Here is a 20864-nt window from a genome sequence, read left to right as displayed (position 1 = left end):
ACTGAACATCAATAATGAGTAAACAACAACAGGCTTTTATACTGCAATACACACGTTAGGACTGTGATTTTACTTTATAGTAAAAAAACTCGAGTTCATAAAACCACTTCCATATATAGTGGGAAAGTTTCACTACTTTTGATACTGATCCAGCTTTACAGACATTGTGGAAACTGTACCTGGTTTATTAGATCATAAGAGTCGATTTAGGTGCGTCCACTATAGTTTCAGCCACAAGTCAGTTTTTTTAGCACAGCTAAAAGTTACAACTAATACATAGTAGTTGATACATATACTAACATATATATTAGAAATGTCCCTGCCTTTATGGAGAAAAAAAATGGGCTAAACAGGAAGTGGAAAAAGCTGATTATTCAAAATTAATTTGAAAAGATATTTTAGTTTCATTTCAAATTGTACAGAAGACAGGACAACTCTTTCAACCTGAAAGAGCTTTAACTTTGTGAAACTGGAATTTTGTTTAGAATATCTTTTTTAAAGACATATTTAGATAAACAATCGTGATTCAGTGATGAAGGCAAATAAAATTATCTGGAGAAGTGTATAACAACAAGACTAAACAAAGTATATTTGCAAGTAGATCTAGCACTACCAAGGCTTAGGAGATGTGTTCTTGAAGTTCCAAGGAGCCCTACGATTGACTATGACCTCTTTGTGCAAGGCACTAAAGACAAAAAGAAACCAACAAGCAAAAACTTGTCTCTTCCAAGAGTTTACAACATGAATGAAAGACAAGAGAATAGATGGCTAGAGAAAACCAGAAATGAGTACAAGAAACAAAACCTTTATTTTAGGGCAAACTGCTCTCAACAAACCATGGCCTAACTGTCTGGGGAAGGGAGGGAGGGATGGGTGTTACTAGGATTTTTTGATCATGTGATTAAATAAGAGGGTTTCAAGTCACAATCTAAAGAGGGAGGCACTGTCTATGGCCATTTGCTGTGTGGAGCTACCCCATATACAACAGCCCTGCAAGCCTTGCACCTCTGCAGCAAAAACTCAAGCTGGGTATGAAGGAACAGCACAAGGGACTAGCAAGAACAAAGACCCTGTGACAGAGCCTGAATGGCAAAGACTAAGTTTGTGAAAGGTCTAGTCTTTCTCTGCAGCTGAGGAATGCTCAAGAGCGCCTTGGGTGTGGCAGGACACAAGAACTCTGAGATCTGTCCCCTCTTACAGCCATCACATGGCTACTGATGGGACAAGACTTCATATAAACCACAGCTTGTAAGCAGGAGTCTGAGGGAGGAGATGCTCTCATACAGCCTGGAGACCAGCCACTTACAAAGCTTCTAAGTTCAACTTCTACAAGACTCCTCATCCTTTCACTCATCTTTCCTAGAGTGAGCCTGCAGTCATACTGTCCAAAAGAAACTGCAAACGCTAGGGGACAATGTCCATTTCAGCCTGTCACCTTCACAAATAAATGGTGGCTACACCACCATGAACAGTCCTCAACACTTCTGCGTGATTTGTGGGGCAGTACTGAGAATCATTTCCCCGCCTGCAAGGCCAAGGTGAGAAGCAACCATCACAAGTTTCATGCGGTATGAAAGTACCAAGGAATGGCTGAAACTCCTGTCACCCTTCCTGCCCAGGTACAAAAAGATACAAAGGCAACAGGCAAAAAACAAGCCAGAGATGACTGGGTTTGAGAAGGCAATCTCACGTGGACCATGTTCATGGAGACAAAACAGGCAAAGAAAGTGGGCATCTGAAACTGAGCTTAAGTAGCTTGCATAAAGTAACAGATAAAATTACTTCAGAGCTACAGGCTGTGATTTTATTACCATTCTCCTTAGTGAAGCCAAGGTTTACAGTGTTCTTTAATGGCCTATACAGCTAATAAAATAATTGGAATATAAAAAGCTGAAGTGGAGACATTCAGCTCAAATTAAACTAACAACATGTTGATTTTGTCTCTGTGCTTCCAGGTACTCATGAAAAAACTATGCCTTTTTAATCACTTGATTCTTTCTTCTTATTACAATAATAACAGGGCAGAGCCTAAAAGAGAAGTCTTCCACTGGTTTTCAACACAACAGACAGTTAAGATAAATTATGATGCCTTATCTGAAGCATTTCAGAATGGAATGGTCACGTCAGAGAAAGTCCCACGGCAGAAGTGGGAGCCCGTGTTGTACCACTTATCTACTTAATGACAGCTGGAGCCTTTAAATTACTACTTCAGGTTAGTAAGTTGCTCTCATTAGCTACAGAAATGTAATTTAGAGATATGGTTGGCATGTTCATATATTAACAGCTTTATTATTTATTGAAAAGAATATTCTTGAAGTTAAACTTCACACATATGCATAGATCAAGACAATGAACTTTCTTCCTTTGTGAAGAGACCTAGCATCAAAAATAAACAGAACAGTACGAGAGCAAATCTTTAAATGCTCTAAGGCAAATAATTCCAGCTGTGATCTTCATTCTACGAAGAAATTTGTGGCATCAATAGATCCAGGTAATTTTTGAGCTCACTTCATTTAAGTAAGTTTTCAAGAACCCTCACACTTTTTCATGCAGTATGAAAAATGTACATTGAGTTGTCTTCCACATTTTTTCAAACAGATATTACAACGGTCCTAAGTAACACAAAAAATTACAAATGCAGCTTGCCAGAATACTGAGAGCTCTCTAAAGCAGTTATTATGTATTAAAGTATTTCACCTCCAGGCTACTGGCTGCTTTCCTGGCACAAGCTGGCCATATTCAAGAGCTGCTAATTCAGATACTAATACAGCACCTAATTGCTACATATAACAGCATTCATATTCAGACACAAAATATTTTGATTGCTGCAGAAGAAAACCTATTCCTACTTTAAGGACTTAAACATTCCTTAAGGTACTGGATGTTAAGAATTAGCTCCTCAAAACATGTAATTGTTTTGTAGATTTAACAATTCCCAGGCTTCCCTAGAGGACAGAAAAGTAGTCATCCTTAAGATAAAAGTATCAGACCAGAGAGCAGCGGTACTGAAAAGTCAGTTTGTTTGTTCTGTGCCACTGAAACACTTAATGGATTAAAAATCTCAAAATTTAATTATAGCTAGAATTATTCAAACATGAAAGTCACAGCTACATGTTCTTTCCTGATCAGGTCACTAAAAATCTGGACATTATTTCTTTAATTCTTATTCATTATTTCCTCTGTTCAGAAGTCTACAGCAATGCAACTGTACCACATACTCCAAAAATATGCTGCTCTTCTACCACAACTCCAAACACTTGAAAAATTTATTTTAAGTAGTATCTTTGCTATAAATATAGTATCTAATATTTGAGCACTCTCAGAATTATTCCCATTGTCAGTTAGATTACAATATGGCAATACATATTTATCTGCCAAATTATAAACCAAACCATTAAATATTTTAGTTCATGTTTTAGAGTCATATAATTTAGAGATTTACAGGACAACAAAAAAGAAAACATTGTTATCATGTTCCATTGGAATGCTTTATTATGCCAAATTTAAATAAAGGCTACTCATCCAAAACATTTTTCTTTAAAATCAAATTTTCCAAAGCATTACAATAAAGAACTTAGCAGTTTTATCCTCAAGTGTCTTTCAAATGGTTGGCTCAACACAGTAGTAACACCCTTCATTCTTTAACAAGCTTCAAGATTTTTTTTTAAATATTTTCCCTTGAGATTGTTCCGGTTGAGAAAGGGAACAAAATGCTACTGTCTAGAAGACAAGCAATATGAGGCAAGAAAAATAAAGGCACTAAGTAACTTCTAAAAGCTCAATAAGCTTGAATAATATTTAGCTTTCACCAAGTTATTAGTTACAATTTATGCAAGAATAAGGAAGTCTGTATGTAGTCTCCAGCCTCAACCCATTAACAGCAGAGATTTTGTAAGCCTATTATTATTTGTTTTTCTTTATACTTAAATTTGGACATTACTCCTTTTTCCACTGTATTTTTCAATATTCTGGCAATTTCTCTTCCATGAACTGCCAAGCTTCCCTGGAACACTGATGTATTTTCAGCATCCACAATTTCTTACAGCAAAAAAAGCCATAATTTAACTATGGGAAGGGTAAAGGACCTATACTACTATTATGGCCAGTTACACACATGGATAGTCTCTTCAGCAAAGCAGAAGATGGGTTATGAGAATAATTTGGGAATTTGAGAGATTGTGTTCTGGAGGAAACAAAAGTGGTTGTTGAAAGCTATTTCTGGAAATAATTTGCTCGTCTCCAGCTAGTATTAATAATTCCTTGCCCATATAATCACATTTACATGGCATTTAATTTTTAAAATAACAAAATAATTGCAATGTCATGTAGATCAAAGATTGATTTATCCAAATAGCCTGTTTCTGACCACGAAAAAGTACTTAGACAAAGTATTCTGGAAAAAGGGCTAGCATCCTGCTTTTTTCCTGGCTACATCCTCCCAACATCCAGCACTTAGCAGCTTAGAAACAGCCTAAGCAGAATGTTGCATCTAACCATTCAACACGAACATTTCATTCCATCAGTATTACTTTGGCTTCTCTGCTTTTGCTGTAATCAGTTACAGAACATGCCCAGGCACCAGCACCACATAAAACAATAATTCCCCTTGGCTATGAGTTTACTTATATTTAATTGTTCTACTATAATATATGTGAATTAATCATCCCCGCTGTGGTTCCTCTTGAAACCCATGATTTTATATACCTTAATCAGATCTGTTCATACTAATTTCTTCTCCAAAATGAAGATTTTTTGATTCAGTCTGTGTTTGTACAGAAGATGTACTTTGCCTCTTAATATTGAGTCTTAGTACATTTCACTGTTTCTGACACCAGGTAGCCAGAACTGCATGCACCATTTAAAAATAAGTCTCTGAGCCAACAATTTATTTCCCAGTCTCTATGTCCAGTTATACTTCCTTTCCCCCTCCCACCCTTTTTGTTCTTTATGTATTGCAGCTGCTTCAGAGTAAATGTTTAGAAAACTATCCATTACCTTATTTTCCTACAAATACTAATGATATCTGAAGGTGTAGATGCCTTTTTTTGTTACCACTTATTTGGATTACATTTCTCCTCATGAGACTTGCACATAAACTGAATTTAATCTGCCATATTAATCACTTAGCAATAGCAGAAGAACACAGCAAGTCTAGTGGTCAGCCACCAACACACTCCTGTCTGAGGACACACTACAGAGTTTGAATTTGTTCACCATTATTGTAGATTATTGTAGATATAAAGCTAGCTCCTTTCCACTGGTGCACAGCAATGGGACAAAAACCCAACTGAAATTGCAACAAAGGCTATTCCAATCATTGTCATGAAAATTTTTCTCCACAAAGGTAGCCAAACTTTGGAAAGTGCAACCCAAAAATGTTGTGGAAATTCCTTTCATGCGTATATTTAAAATGACTGGACAACACTCAACAACCTGCCCTAATTCAGAGGTTCAATGTATTTTAACTTGGCTGGGTTTGAGTAAAGGGTGTCAGACCAGATAGCCAAAGATTCTCCTCCAACTCAAGCTATTCCGTATAATTTATGGAACAGTACTGTTCTAAACTCCTGCTGCTTGAAAAACTGGATTCTGAAGATCATGGTAAACATCAGCAGTTCTTCAGAATTTAAAAAAAAAATTTGGTTGGCAATATTAACTCCTTCAGGTGTAAAAAACAAAACAAACCCAAAAAACACAACAACAACAACAACAAAACAACCCACTGAGTCATGAAATTAAAACCATTTTTCCCCCTAAGAATGGGAAGGAGCTGAGGGTATCCTTGAATTCTGAACCAAATAGATCCTAACAAGTAGATCTTATGAGACCTATTATTAAAATCAGACATGAAATTCACTGCTTAGAACTACTGTATCTCCCTCCTACTGATGCAAATTTTTTCATCAGTATTGTTTTATTCTTATTGCCTGTGCCCAGAATCACTGGGTCATCCTTTGCCTCAGGCACTCCAGATACATCCTCTTTTATCCATTATCCATTATTTTTTTTCCTCCGAGGAAAGCCAGCAATTTCCAAGAGAATTGCTCAGCAGATGTTAGTTACCTAACAGATCAACACAACCATTAGATGCAAAAAGTATTCCTGTATCATTCTATGTCCTCTTAGAGCCTCTGTAGGTCAGCCTCCTGGAAATTGCCACCCCATTTTTATGTAACCTATCACTACCCAAAGACATCATCAAATACCTTGAGCTACATGCTTTGCTTACATCTGCCTGTGAAAATTGTTTCAGAACCTGCTCAGTAAGTTCTCACGAATTGTGAGGAATTTCATGAGTCATGGGTGCAAAAGGGAGAGCAACTGGTTTTCCACACTGCCGCTCCTATTACTGAATAATCCACAGAGAAGCATGTCAGTGGAAAAGGAAAGCAGATGTCAAAATGCACGTACAGACACACTTAGAATCCCTACTGTGAAAGAAGTGCACTGCTTCTTCTATCCAAAAGAGAACTGCTGATCCCATTAGAGAAAGTATGTGTTTCAGGGATAAAAATAGATTTATGACATAGTGCTGCCACAGGAAGTATCCTATACTCTGAACTCAGGTTACATGACTACAGCTTTCGGTTTGCTTACTTTCCTGTGTTTAGTTTGCAGATGTCTGAGCTAAGCTCTCCCTTAAAGCAATACTATTTTAAAAAATGAATTCTAATTTAAATGAAAATTCTGAAATACTTTGGGCAAAGATAATTTAGTGCAAGGAAGTACAATCTCTTTTGGACACCAAGGCTATCTTGAACAGGATTTGGAAATCAGAATTATCAGTAGAGGATCTAATCAGATTTCAATAACATACCCAGAGATCATGGTCAATGCCTGAAGATTTATGAACCAGGAACTAGTGGAAGTATCCAACAGGAATACAAGGCATTGGGGGATTTCCCCTAACACTCTTTTATTGTTCCTGGGGAAAAAAAACCTCTCATTGAATAACTTTATTACTGAAAAATATTGCTTGTTATGTTGCATCCAAATCCAGTAACTAAATATGAGTCACCAAATCCCTGTAAAGAGACATTTGAACAGACACCTTGTGTCCATATCACAAATTATGATTGTGCAAATTCCATAAGCACAACCTCTGCTTTCAGCAAACCTGAGGTCATTATCAGGCAGGTTTGAATTAGTTTATTCTGAATGAAAGACTGAACTCCCAGATTTTGCCAATAGCTGTAGGCTTTTGTGTGCCTAGTTACACCATCTCTTCAATGTATTGCCTCTGGACTGTCCAAAATGCTACTTCAGGTTCATGTATGCCATGTTGAATGTAATGCAAGAAGGCGGAAAGAAGCATAAACTTGCCAATGTGTTGTAACATTTTTGTACAAGCAAAGCAAGCTTGTATCTGTAAAAAAACAAAACAAAAACCTTCTATCAAGTAAAAACATAGGTTTATTTCTTTCAAAATATTCTCTCACATGATGTGTGACAGATACAACACCAAGTGCCAGAAGAGAGTCACATATATCCGTAATGCAGTGAGCCTCCCCAAGCTTGCCATTTACCAGAATTGGACTAGGCTAATAAAATCCTCTGCCTTTGTAAGTAATGACAACACAATATCGGAATTCCTACTGAGATAACTCCTTGTGTGCATAAGCAGCAGGAAAGCAGAACAGTGGAAAAAAATTCATATACTGACAAAACAGCCCATACCACTGCAACTAGCCAACTATTTAACTACCATCTAATTTACACTTGCTGTATTAACACAAGCTTAGGCCGAGTGTTGTAGCCTTTTTTTTTTTTTTTTTTTTTTTTTGCCAGTTGGTTTCTCCCTTTAATAAAGCAGATAGTAATGGTGAATGCAAAGCAAGTACCATGAGAAGATTTCACAGAATTTTCTTCAAACAGAGGAGAAAATATAAACCTGAAATAGTTAAAGATGTACTTATAGGCCAAAAACTCTTACAACTAGAGAGACTTCAACTCTTCTACATATTTCAAAAAGCTAGAGGAAAATAAACAATGGCTTAAGTTAGTAGAAGCTAAAACAAAAGCTCAAATGTGCAGTGTTAGACAAAATGTTGCTGCTAGAGATTTTAAGTGTTAAGCCTTCAGGAACCTTTAAAGGAAGGCTGAAGTAAATCATTAACAGAAAAACACGTGCATTTGAGTTTCATAGCAAACTGAGCTTGACCTTTGACACTTAATAAAGTCTGGAAATGCTCTGGTAGGAAGAATAAACAAGGAACAAATCGATAAGAAATGGCTGTAACCACTTGTTTTTCCGTTTAGGAGTCATACAAGAATGTTTTCTGCTGACTGGGACTCTTTTCAAAGCACAATGTAATCACATTTTTAACTAATAGCCTAAAAAAATTGAGCTCCAGAACTGATTTCCAGGCATGTTTTTATCTTTCCTTTCCTCCCCTCAAATTAGCACTGGTTTGTTTATTCATTTGTTTTCTTAATTCCAAACAGTTGAAGGCCAAGAATCATGTTCTGTTTTGACTTAGGATCAGTAATTTTCTGCATAAGGAAGTACTAGCTATTAACTTCAAAGATGACACTCTGGTTTTCCAGAAAGATTTAATCCTAACTGCTCTCCCAAGCAACAGCTACATACATTCCAAACATATCTGCAACCAAACATTATGCAATGGTCTCACGTTTTAGAGCTATAGCATAGATTAGACCTCAAGATTCAAATTCCTGAACTCTTAATGGAGCTATCAGTCTTCTTTCTTTCCCTCACCTCTTTGCACTAGGGCAAGACCTGCAAGTCAAGGTTGCCTTGGAATTGACACAGGCATTCATTTCACTTCTACAGTGTCAGAAGTCCTTGTGAGACCATGGAGATAAAAGCAGCACAATAAAGAAATCTTACTTTACAAGTACATTTGGTATACTATTTAAAGTTCAGGAGCATAGACTGCCATCAAGCAACTCACAAACTAACCCTAGCCTCTCACATTAAAAGATCCTTCTGAACCTATAAGGACTAGCTAAAAGACCCCATCGCATGTCAGTAACTCCAGTTCGACAGATTCTAACAGCTTTTCTTCCCTGATTACATCAACATATTCCTCTTATGTTCTCTAGTCCCTACAAAATAATAAAACCTTAGGTTTTCAATCCCTACCCTCAAAGCTCAAACTGTTCTTTTAAAAAGATATTCACACATAACACATAACAAACCACTCTTTCCCACTCTCCACCCCAAAGCAGTCGTCAGCCAGCAGGCATTTTAAGAAAAGGACAGACTAGTTACCATAGAGTAAAAGGCAGCCTAGCCAAACTCTATTAAGCAGGCCAAATAAAAGAGACAAACAAGTGATTTTAGGGCAAATGATTCACATGCAGCAAAAAGTACTTTTCAAGGTAAGATCTGATTGTTTAATTTGCATCTGCTTCAGAGGGGAATCTGTATTTGCAACAGAAACAACAGTGCCTGTTTTGCAACATGAGTTTTACAAACCATAAACCAGACAAATGTTCAGAGCCACGTGCCTGCATTTAATGATACAAGTACAAACACTGAACTATACAGCAAATCTCTGGTTTTGGCATTGTAACAGTATTTTCTGCTATAGTTATGTGGACAACTACATTTCACTTTAAAACAAGGAACACACAGGTAAAGTGAGGTTACAATTAACAAGTTCAGTAGGTATCCTTCATAAAGAATGCTTTCTTGTTTTTCCACATAATTTTAATCAGTGCTATCACAAATACAATGCCAAGTGAATACAGAAGTCCAAAACTGGATTATTTTTTAAGCAACATTAAGAGTTAGATGTTGCTTTCACAGGCTGAAGAAAAAAATGGGATTCCATGCATTTAATTTTCTTTTACCCATACCTCCTACTCTCTTCCCTTCAAGTACAGAAAACTTAAGTCAAACGGTAGGAGGGTTTCAAGCTTTTGGACAGCAAATAAACAAAGTAAATTATCCTCCCTTTCAGAGGATCAATAGTGAGAGGAAATCACTTGCATGGAAAGCCTGATAAGAGCAGACAGCATGTGTGATGGAATAAATCTGTTTCAGCATGTGCCCTTTATATCAGTTACACTCACGTGCACTCTAACCCTTGCAACCAAGCGAACCAGCTACTGCAACTCTTGACCTTGCTCTTCTCTCTCATCACCATACAAAATTTTCAAGTCTGCCAGTATGACTCACTGGGACAATAAACTATTTCTCATTAACATAATGCCCAGCTACGCAGGCAGTTATCTATATGACTTCCAGCAATCCAAATAGCTAGGTTGTCATTCTTCTAGAGAACTTAAACAAATTACTACACTGCACACACAGTGAGTATTTTTATCTTAGCTAAGCAGCTGGATGTGACTTGCTGCATAGATCAGCCTGACAGATACAGGACACGTGCAATACAGCTTGTTGAGGTACACAGCAGATTTTGAGTTCCCATCTGCACACTTTTAGTTACTATGAACAGCAAAGGATTTCAAAATCCACACTCAAGTGGAGTCTCAACACTATAACTGCAACCTGCGATATTTGCAATCTGGATGATATTTACAGTTAGTAAAATACAAAAAATTTTTTAAACAAAATGCTTTCTGATAAGCTGCTGAATCAAGATACCCTCCCCCAAAATAGAATATACTGTCCAAACCCAATTTTCTGCAAGATCCTAAAGTCAAACCAATGGGCAGGAACTTGGGAAGGTCACTTTCTATCAATCGTTTTTCCTTCCAAGGAAGGTGGATGAGAAAGAAAAGGAATTTGAATACCTGCTGGTGAGAGATGGCAGGATTGAGCACCTACCATAGCGGGACTTACTGTTACAATGCCAGCATGCCCTGGGGCTGTGTTATTCGTGTTTCTAAGCATGCCACTTTGCCCTAGTTAAAAAGAAGCCACAAAACAGGAATTTTTTCTCAGAACAGCGGTTCCCAAATTTGCTTCCCAGGAGGCAGCAGGAGGAGCTGAAGCAGTAGTTGCACCCCACACTCACAGAGCTAGCAGTGCTTTCCTGGTATCCAAAATGATTATTTCTGGCTTAAAGAGCTGACCCTCCAAAATGCCATGGGGTTCCCTGGCCATCCAGCCATGGCATTAGAGGGATTGGAATTGCATGATGTTTAAGCTCCCTCCCAAACCCAATCTATGCTATGGTTCTGTGATAAAAATGTTTTGGGGGTTGGGTTTTTTTTCCTTAGGAAACACTACTGAGAAACACAAAAGGGAACACTCCCTAAAAACTATTTAAAAGGAGCATCACACTTATTTCAAGTTAATAATCTAGAGCTGAGAACTTGAATTTGTGGTGGATTAATCTTGGTTAGACACCAGGTACCTACCAAGCCACTCTATGACTCCCCTCCTCAGCTCAGGACAGGGGAGAGAAAATAACTAAAGGCTCATGGATTGAGATCAAAGACAGGGAGATCAGTCACCAATTACTGTCTTAGGCAAAACAGGCTAAATTTATGGAAATTAGTTTAATTTGTTACCAATCAAATTGGATTAGAGTAATGAGAAATAAAGCCTAATCCTAAAATACACATCCCTCTTCTTCCTGGGCTCAATTTCATTCCCAAATTCTCTACCTCCTCCTTTCACTGGTACAGGGCTACAGAGAACTGGGGCTGCAGAGAGTTCATCACAAGTTCTCTCTGCTGCTCCTTTCTCTTCACACTCTTCCGCTGCTGCGGCATGGGGTCCCTTCCACAGGAGACAGTCCTCCCCTAACTTCTCCAGTACAAGTTCTTCCCATAGGCAGCAGTTCCTCCTGAACTGCTGTGCAGATCTCTTCCATGGGGTGCAGACCTTCAGGTGCTCCTCTGTGAGCCCCCACTGGGTAACAGCAAACCTACTGCAGCATGTGTTCCTCTCTCCAGGGGTCCACAGGTCATAAGAGTTTATCCAAAAAACCAATTTCAACTCAGCTTTTCATAGCCATTTTCACACAACATCCTTATTCCACACACAGCACCAGGTACTTCCATAGCAAAACACAGCAATATAACTTTAAAATACAAATAAATGGGCAAGTAATTGAGCTACTTGAGCATTGTCTTTTTATTTTATTTATATATATTTAAATATTTATATATTTATTTTTATTTATATTATTTTTAAACGGCAATATTTGTTTTGAGCTAAAACTCTTTCCTTGAGATAAGGCACAAATTCTATTCTACAACATTTTTCACATATCTAAGTCCTCTTTAGCATTTCAGGCTCTCTCCTTTAGCAGTACTGTAAGTACTACTTGAGTATAGTATTACTTTCCAAAAATTATATGGTTATGCTTAAGATATCAAATCAGCTCTCAAAATACTGAGTATCCTTAGAAAGTAAATACTTTGTAAATTTTTATGTAGATAAAATCCCATCAAAGATAAGTGAGTAATAAAGCCTATATATCCCATATAAAAATAGTAAGTGTGTATAAACAATCATAATTGGAATAAATTCGTTGTTTTAGCCAAGAAACATATATTTCTATTCCAATAATACTGGTACAATAATACTGGTACATTACTTGTTCTTAGACTGTGCATTCACCTACTAGCAATTCTTTACCAAAACTGTGGTAAAAAAACCCAAAGACACCACAACACACACCAGTTCACCAAATTTTGGCTAGGGTTATAACCTTCTTAAGATTGTTTTAAAGAAAAAAATAGTTTTGCTTGATAAAGATCACACTATCTTAGTATAAACCCAGTGTTTTTACTGACTATTTTGCTATATTCTGAAAAAAATATCAGAACTCCAAAGCTCTTATTTATAAAATAAGTAGGCAAAATAGCACTAAACTGAGCCAATCATACTGCTGCTTCTTTTCCTCCCCTTTTTTCACCAATGCCTTTAGCTCTTCAAGCTTCTGGATATAAAGATTCTTTGTACCTGCCATAGCAAACAAACAGGCACACAGTGTCCAGTATATTTTATTTTTTTAAGTCCTGGATTAAAACATCGTTTATTACTTCCTTAATGGAAGCTGGTTTGGGGGATTTTTAAGAGAAACTATAAAATCTAGTCAAGGAATCAGTTGTCTCCTTCAAGTATCTGACGGGAGTTAGAAGATCTTAGGAAGTTTCAATGTCCTACTCCTGAACTGTTCACTAGAAAAACTCTTTATTTGTTGAAAAGAAGCCTAAAAACACCACCCTTCCTAGAAACTAGTAGTCTTGCTTAAAGTGGGCAGATACTAAATGCTTTCTTGCAATGACAAAGCCATTTTTGTTCTATCAAAAGCAAGAACTGGTATGTAAACAGTACAGGTTGTTGTGGATTTTTTTTCCAGTTATAATGCACACTAGTACATTACAGAATAGTATAACAGTTATCACAAAAGACGAGCACCCAATTATTTCTGCTGAAGGCTCAATCTCCATCCAATAATATTTCACTCTGATTTCTTAGAATATTTGCATTTTACATATGTTCTATTTTATCAGCTTGCTAACTAAGCACTAAGTGGCTCAGCTACCACCACCATTTCTACAACCATGTTTACTTCAGTGCTATTTCTAGAACGCTATCAAATAAGGAATTACACCAACAATTTTCCACCTATGCAGTTTAACTTCATGTGAGTAAATGAACTATTATTCCTTATTTCTGATTTTAGAGGAAGAGAAGTAGTAAAAATAACATTAAGCCTAACGAAAGTGCTATTAAAGCAGTAACTGCCACTAGATAATGTGTGAACAGTTAGATTAACACTAATAATGTGAATACAATATGTACACCTACATTTCATACGTACACCTACACTCATATTAAATATACAGGGATTTTTGTCCCCTAGAATGTAAAAGTCTCAGTCTTAGAATGATCTAAAAAGCTCAAGACATAGGGCTACTTTCACTAAATTAGAGCTATTGAGAGAAGAAAAAGGCAGAAAAAGCAACAGAACAAGAAAAAGGGCTGTCAAGTGTATTACATGCAAGATATCCTGAACAAAGCTGCTGATTTCTGCTGCTCCTGGAGTACAACTCTACTAAGCTTGGCCAAGGGCTGCTGCCAGCACCACAAGTGACCTTAGGAGGTTGTGTCTTCTCTTGGGCTCTTGCTGCTCACTGCTGGGTTACACAATATAATCTTGGCTTCAGGCACATCCAGGGGCACAGAGAGGCAGTGTCAGGACAGGGAGCCCAAAGAACATCCTGCCCTGGCTTCCCCCAGGCCCACATCAGGAGCCTTCATCCCTGACAGCTCCAGCCTGTCTCTCTGTGCCTCAAGGAGCACTGGGGTGAAGGCAGGAAGGAACCCAAGCCACAAGCCCAGAAGAGGGGACACCCTGGTCTGTTCTCCCTGGTCTGTTCCAGGAGAGCCTGAGCCCCCATATCCAGGTGTGACATCCACCAGGATGAACCTCTGCCGGGGCACTTTCAGAACTGAGAGAGAATACTGACCTGGGTCATGGGACACACTGGCAGAAAAGCATTTCAGGATCACAAAATTAACTTAGGAGACATTTATGGGAGGAACCAGGGAGATATTTAGGGGTTTGGGGGAGGAACAAGTGTGGAAAAGTAAGAATTAGGAGAGGATCAAAAGCATTGCCCACATGTAAGCAGTTTGATGGCTGGTATGGTTGTCTCACCATACCCTGCCTCTGATCAGCACAGCCTGTCCTGTCTGCTTGCTAAATTTCCATTTAAACTTCTCCTGGTCAGGGCACCTGTGTTCACAACTGAGTGTCTGAAACCAGCACCTGCAGGGATCCACATTGCAAACATGTATACATATATTATAAATACAGAGATCCACATTGCAAACATGTATATTATATTATACATATAATACATATGAAATTCATACATATTCATACATATGAAACATGTATTATAAATACAGATACACACTGCCACACTACCAGAATTCCATTCTGTTCAGGTAGAGAGGGGAGTGGGATGACCCCAGTAGTGCTGTGTTCATGAGAATGTTGCCATTTAAGTGCCTGTCAGTTAATTTGTGGGGCCAGCTGTGCACACACTGTACATGTGCTGTGCACGTGCACTCTGTGTGAAGGTGCCTACTGGAAATATTATCAGCCCCAATACTGGCTAGACCAGAAACACAAAGCTGCAGCAGCTTCACTGCTCTCAGGGTGTTAGATCTTGCCTGAGATTTTCCCAAACACCTAGAGTCAAAGAAAAAAACCAACTTATAGGTCCACTTAAAATACACTAGTCCTCCCCTTCTGGTCAAAGCTTGTATTTTCAGCAAGTTGCACTTGTCACACAAAAACAATTAGTTCTTTTCTTACACCAGTCAGTGACATAGCAAAGCTCAGTAGAGCTGGCTAAACAAGACACTTCCAATTCTGAAAGTTCAGTTCTAATTCCACCATCTTAACAAAGGCGTTTTCGTGTACAGTATCCACGTGGCAACAGACTCGTCCTCCTGAAGAGTCACTGTAGCATTTACTCCCAACTCTTATGGAGTTAACTGAGATGGCAACAGGAGTTCTAAATTGTATCAAGGGTTAAGAAGGCATTGCAGTCACACTAAAAGCCTCCCAACGACTAGCACAGCGCAGCAGTTGCTAGGACAAAACCCTTTCCTTGCAACAGCTGGAATACAGGTTAGGGAGCTCAGCAGCTCTTCTAAATTTCCACGAAGTCCAAACGTCTTCACGTAAAAAAAAAAAAAAAAAAAAAAAAAAAAAAAAAAAAAAAAACCACACACAACAAATCCCAAAACCCACACACACAAACCCACCACCCTCAGACTTCCATGCCTGATCCCTAAGCAGAAATAGGGAAATTTGTTGCACATAGCTTGGCCTTGATAGGCTAACATAATGTAAGCTAGCACTAGGTAAAAGCAATCAAACAACATGGATTATTAGCATGCCTGCTCATGAGTAATGTTGGAGAATTTTCAAGTAAGACTGCAAATAAAAGTATCAATCCAAGAGACTGCACAAGTAATTAACTATTGGGAGTGCAGACAGCAGAAGAACAGTGTCTGTTTTTTAATTACTCTAACATTATTAAACTGTAGCAGGCATGTTTCTTTAGCTAAAGTGTTTCAAAGAAAAGCTGTTGACACGCAGTATCCCCCAGCCAGCCCACAGAAAACAAAGAGTCAAGAGGCCTGATTGGTTTCAATTCAGCGCAGACGGGAGGCAGAAAGCCCTGTGCCTTGTGCTTTACTTAGTAAAAAGCATTGGGTGCCGAAGAAGGATGAAATCAGCAGCAATGTGAGGAGCCCCTGGCAGTTCAAACCCGGTAACAACCACCCCAGCAGTCCTCTAGGAATTCATCTCCAGAAGAAGGTGGCTGCTCTTCAGAGAGCTTCTTTAAGGAGAACAAGACAAGCTTTACTGTACAGGGAATGCATACTGAGCCTACTGCAGGAAGTGAACCTGGAGCCTGAAACTGAGGAACAGCCAAGTGTTGAGCAGGTTTGTAGGAGCTGAGGAAGGGTAACCCTGCAGGTATGAACAAGACAGGAGCTGCAATACCAAAACCAAGCAAAGCATGAAGCTGATCAGCTCCAACACTAAAACTGGTGTGACACTGGAGTCTTGTGTTTCCCTCAACACCAACAAGGTAGAAAAAGCAAGAAAAGGGGAATAAGGAAAATTAGGCAGATTTCTTGGATGACAGGATTGGAACAAAAAGATTCTAACAAACTGAAGCCCCATACAAGAATGAGTTGGTGAAGTAGCTACCAATACAAAAGGGAGTAAATTTAATAACAATTCAGGCAATAGGTCTGAAATGCATATTTTAATAGTTTAACGGGTAGTAACAGATAAGAAACTGCTATTGTGAAGCAGAGGCATGTGTTCTTTCCCTTTTTGTACAAATGCAGAGACATGGAAACGGTAAGACTGATAATTGGACAATGAATGGGAATGCCTGGGTGTGGAAACACCAGAAGGAGTAGCAGGAGAAAACGACAGCACATGTTGATCACACCTAGATAAGAAGATCAAAGATCACAGTACATCTACATATCTGCTCCTCAAAATATCTAAGCCAGTAAAACAAGGACTACATTTACACTACAGCAGGGGACAAACCGTAGGTTAGATCATTGAGAGATAATAGTGGGAAGCTGAACAACAGGATTGAACATATAAGGCAGCCACAAGGGAGAAAAGAGACTGAGTTAATTCTAATCTAAGTAATGACTCAGAGGTGGAATAGAATTAAGTGATCCTCTCCACCGTGATCTCCCAAAGCCTACAAAAGTCCAGATTCCACACATAACTACTGACCTAAGAAAAAACCCAGCAGACATGAGGACTCTGATAGCAGCAATCTCCCATCACTCATTGCATTCAGAGGATTTCTAGCAAGACCACTTAGACACATTCATCTGTGTGGCTGGTTGCCCAACAGCAGGTACTGAGTGTGTGGGTGGGACTGTGTGCATGTGCAGGGGCAAGGGTTGGTTAGGTTTTGTGTAAGTTTTGGGTTGGTTTGTTTCAATTTTAAAAATTGCCTCTCCTCCCTCAGTGGCTCACAGTGAACTTGGCTTCAACATTATTCATCATTCAAATGGAAGGAGATGAATGGGACAGATAAGAGGGGAAAACACTGTATACTGCATTAACAAGGGAAACGGTTCATAATTTCCATCACCATATCATTCAGGCATTAAGGAATCACACATACTAGCTTTAGTACAGACTATTTTATGTCTGACTCAAGATTTCCCACTGTTTCACTAAGGAAATTTCATTTTCCTAGATTTCATTGCAGGAGAAATTCCTGATTTTCTAAATAGCATATAACACTAGCTTATTACGAAATAAAACCTGATGAAGCAATTTAAATGCCAAACCACTCCAAATTCAATCTTCTTTTAAAGCTCCAATTTAATTAATTCCCTCCCTGGGTATTCCTGGTTTATGGACATCACAATCTAAAGACCAATTCAGATAATTCCATGTACCAATAAAATTACGTTGCATTTTAATACATTCTTAGATAGTAAGTTTCATGTGGTATCTGATATTTAAAACTAGACAATGAAATGTCACATGTCCCTTGCATCCTTCAGTCACTTCTTAGAATTATTTACTCAACCCAATGACAAGCAAAAAGTAAAAGCTGAAAAGAAGGCAATGAAAACAAAGTAAATCTTGTTAAAAAACAAAGGGAAACTAATTAGGAACAAAAATTTGATCTAATAAATTATTCTGCATGAATAATGATCAGCTTGTCAAAATTCATACTGTTCATTCATGAAGCTCACAGCTGGAAACAGGAGGGATATTTCAGGTCAAGAACTAGGTTCTTTGGCAAAAACTACATAAAGAAGTTTGCACAACTCCTGCCAACATCATGCTTAGCTTGAGGCAATGCTTTTACTTTCAGGAGCTCTGAAGCGAATCCTTTAAAAAAGAAAAAACACACCAACACCAAAAAACTTTTAACATAGTTACTAAAGGATTCTGGTAGTTCTACAACTAGTTTACTACTGGTAAGAATATTGCAGAGTTCATATGAGAAATCACTTAAAATTTCTTGAAAATATTATTTTAATTTTTTAATATTAATTTTTAATATTATTTCAATAAATTGAAAATTTATTTTCAGAAACTTGAAAATAAAAAGACTCAAAGCAACAATGTTATTTTTACATGTTTGTCTTCGGTTGGTAAAGGCAACTAGAGACAGCTCCTTAGAAGACAGGACAAATCCACTCAGGTTGCTCATATTCAAGATGGCTACTGTCAAATTGGGTCATTCCTACTTTTCAAAAGCCTGCAAGGAACAAGGCATCAAAGTCTCTACCAATCTTTCTCCCTTGCCCCTCATCCCCAGGCAGCAAGTATCTTCACATAACCTTGCCAAGGTAAACAGATGATGCCACACACTGCAGTATTGCTGAACATAAATAGTAGGTTTACTGACAATCAGAACTAAATATTTGCTAGGTGCAAGTTGGTAGATGCTTCAAGACTACTACCTTTTTCATGGTCTTAATATAGCCAGATAAAAGAAAAGTATTATTTTTCTAAAAGTATGGGATAGAAAAAAAACTCTTCTTTTGCTTGAGTGGAAAAAACCCCAGCATTTCCACATGGCAATGGTAAAACTAGGAATTGTTTTTAAAACTACCCCTCAAGAAGACCAAAGACTCTTCAGTACATAATTAGAATTTATATTTTTAAGTAAGTTTACTGCATTTTGCTAAGAAACTAGAATAAAGCTTAGAAGTGAGAATTTTCTTATTCTTTTACAAGGCTTATTTCTTTCTAAAGGAGTACTCTTCTCCTTCATCTAAATTTTATTCTAGAAAGCACTAAAACAAAACAGAAGTAGTTGTTCACCACAATGAGGTCACCACCTCTGATACAAGACCTCTTCAAAACAGCTGAATATCATGAACTTCTACACATCTAAAAACAGCTTTAAATACTTATCATTCATCAGGCAATCATGAATCATTCGACTAAACTTCTTTTGAATAAAAGGATTTAAGAAAAACAGTGTTTAGATATAATCACTTATAGAGAATTATCTGGATATGCTAAAATAACATGCCATTCAAAGTATGTTCAACGATGGAACTTCTAGCAGCTTTCAACAAAGGGCTCATCCATCACAAAAGACTCTTAGAAAAACAAAGTTTCCATTTGATAAGAGAAAAGCCCTCGGAGGTATGAATAAAGTAGGTTAAAGAAACAATGAGAGGTCAAATTAGCATACAGAGTGCAGGTACCAGCAACATCCAGAAGGAATCCATTTTGAGTGCCTTTCTGTTTGGCAATATTAACTAAAAACCTGGAAAACCAAGGCGTGAAGAGACAAAATTCTGCATCTTAAAACACAACTCAGATGAGTGCAGCTGAAAGGTGCTTTCTTGTTTTGTTGGCTTTATTGTTTTGGGTTTTGGTGCTTTGGGTTTTTTTTCAGAAAGAGAATAAATATGGATGATCTGATAGAGAAATTTACTATTTAATTTCTCATCAAATGCTATGGGACTCCCAAAATTATCAGAAAGCACATTTAGAACACAAGGAAGCCTGGATTATGTTAAGAAAATAAATTTTAACTGTGCACCCTCCTCAACTGAGCATTTTGAAGTCCACAGGTATTAAGTGCAATTGATGTCAGTTGGAGTTCAGCCTCTCCGAGTTCAAAAATCACAGACTGACCATGAGGAAGAAGGTGTATAACAGGAGAAATTACTTTTTAAGCTTCATAAGAATCAATTGCTAGCAATTTCTAAATATCATTTACTGGATACAGAACACCGTCTTAGATCAACTTCCAGTGTGAAAATCTCTTAATAAGCATTAAAGACATACAGCTGGTTTTATTAGAGATAACACATATTAAACACTTCACATGTACCAACTTGTATCACATTGGAAGGAGTGACTGATATGCTGAAGGTCAGGGTTGCTATGTGCAGGGATCTCAACGTGCTGAGAAAAGGGACAACAGCAGACAGAAGGAATTCAGAGGCAGATGTGAAGTCTTGCACCTGGGATGAAAAACAGGAGCTAGTACAGACTGCAGGTCAATTGCTTAGACAGCAGATTCACAGAAGAGGACACGTGAGACCTCACGGACACAAGCTGAATGTGAGCCAGCAGTGTGCCCTTCAGCAATAAAAGCTGACTGCACTCCAAGTTGCATTAGCAGGCTGAGGGACATGGGCATTCCATTTTCATGAGGCTGTATCTGGAGCTGCTCTGAGTTTTCTGCACCCCAGAGCAATACACTGATATATTGGAGTGAGAACAGGAGAGGGCCACCAAGGTAACTTCGGGCTGGAGCACCTAATGTTGGAGAGAAGACTGGCAGATATTGGTGTTTTCAGCCTTATGAAAAGTATTGGGAGACATAAGGAGTGCAGACCTTATTGACATCTACAGTTACCTAAATGCATCTACAGTGCTCAAAGGTGCACAGCTATAACCCAAGAGCAGAAGAAG

At 38.1% G+C, this 20864-nt stretch overlaps 1 protein-coding gene across 1 annotated transcript in view; it reads right to left on the bottom strand.

Moving 5' to 3' along the window:
- The window catches only part of SLC16A10 (solute carrier family 16 member 10), a 63955-nt gene that overhangs the window by 24184 nt on the left and 18907 nt on the right, over positions 1–20864 (bottom strand). The gene's annotated exons all lie outside the window — the stretch shown is intronic.

Source organism: Sylvia atricapilla, chromosome 3, assembly GCF_009819655.1.
Source record: "Sylvia atricapilla isolate bSylAtr1 chromosome 3, bSylAtr1.pri, whole genome shotgun sequence".
Lineage (NCBI taxonomy): Eukaryota > Metazoa > Chordata > Aves > Passeriformes > Sylviidae > Sylvia > Sylvia atricapilla.
Note: the sequence above shows the minus strand (reverse complement) of the source record. Positions and strands in the feature narration are given on the sequence as shown.